This window comes from Arvicola amphibius, chromosome 7 (assembly GCF_903992535.2).
Source record: "Arvicola amphibius chromosome 7, mArvAmp1.2, whole genome shotgun sequence".
NCBI classification, from domain to species: Eukaryota; Metazoa; Chordata; class Mammalia; order Rodentia; family Cricetidae; genus Arvicola; species Arvicola amphibius.
This window is the reverse complement of record NC_052053.1, coordinates 103,907,631-103,909,224: the sequence shown is the minus strand read 5'-3', so window position 1 is coordinate 103,909,224 and position 1,594 is coordinate 103,907,631. Positions and strand designations below refer to the sequence as shown.

Below are 1,594 nucleotides of genomic sequence, written 5' to 3'. Positions count from 1 at the left end.
TAGGGTACAAAATTTAATTCCCCAAATAATTATCTATCTCAATAGAACTACAAAGAAAATTCTAATTAATGTGCTAATAGCTGGCCCTGGTTTACAGAGCTTTATTGTAAGTCTTGAACTGTAACAAATGTACATGGAAATTAATGTTCACAGAGCAGAGAGAGAGTACATTTCCTTTTTAGAGCCATGCCTTTGACATACTTTTATCAGAGATTGGTACAAGAAGAAAAGAAGTTATCTTCTTGAGGACTGAGCCCAAGATAAGCTATTTCCTGTGAAATAATTTACTGCTTTCTAGATCACAAAAGTATCTCAGAGGTCATCTCCATTTCCTCTTGAAGTTAACTAATCTTGGAATCTCTCTCATTAGGTACCCTGGAGATCAATTAATCCAATACTATGTTTGAATCCTCAGTAAGTGCTTATTTTATTGCTCATGGGGTCTTTCCAGTGTGCTGGCATAAAATGCTCTTTAAAGCACACGTTCCAAGATTAGCATGTTTTATTTTAGGTTATTTTAGTTTATTTAGTTTGAGATAGACCAACAGAGGCCCTGTTAAAGACTATGGCTGTTCCTTGATATTTAGACATCCTGGCTCTGCAACCTATGAGTCAATATAAACTTGTTTATATTTAGGAATTAGTTTCCACAAGTATAAAGTTGAATTTCCTTTTATTTGTCTGTGAAGTTTATTATTCCATGCAGTTTTTGATAGTCTTTTATCATTACAGATCACAGTCAAAATATCTGTATAGTCTTCATACTATGGTACCTCCAATTCACCTTTCAGTTGCTTGAATGGTCTTCTTTGGTTCTTTTTGTGCTTTCTGATCTTTCTTGAAGTTTAGTATGCAGAACTGTGTTGGCTATTCCAGCAGCAATTCCATCTATCATTTTCAGAGAAGCCTCTGCTTCACCATGGTCTTCCAACTAGCCTACTGTTCCTACAACAATATGATCTCCTGTGGTTGTCATCAAAAAAGCGACTCCTTGTCATTCTTGTCTCAATGTCTATATCGTCTGTAATCATCATATCGTGAAGGGCTGTACACATTCCTCCCTTCCTTGACTATCATCTGACCCAGTGTTTTCCGATACCCTTGTGTGAACTGTATTTCAATCTGATGCCCACAAATTTGTTTTATATCCAAATTAAGTAAAGTATCTTCAGCATCTTGAATATCCTCAAACTGAACATATGCCAATTTTGGACATCCAGTGTAGAAATGAAGTAGAACATACATGTCTACTATTGGGCCATTACGGCTAAATTTTTGACATAAATATTCAGATCTGGTGTCCATTGCCACGTTCCTGATGAAGAGACATGTTGGTTGGGAGAAGGGTGGGTGCAGGTTGCAGGAGCTTAAGCCGATGGTCATAAGGGGCTCAGCAAACCACCCACTGCTCTAGTGAGGGCTCACTTTCATTCCCATGCCTATTTTTAATCTAAATAATAATGTATGTTTGGTATGACATTATGACCCTGTCTATAGTTGTTCTTTTCCTGAGAGATACATAGATAAGCATACGTAATTTTTGATAACTTGTATGAAACAAAGAAATGATGAGACTATATTTGACATTTGTGAT

General features: G+C 36.4%; 1 pseudogene; it reads right to left on the bottom strand.

Moving 5' to 3' along the window:
- Positions 1–764: 764 nt before the first annotated feature.
- LOC119819909 lies at positions 765–1,383 on the bottom strand (annotated as a pseudogene).
- Between the last annotated feature and the right edge of the window lie 211 nt (positions 1,384–1,594).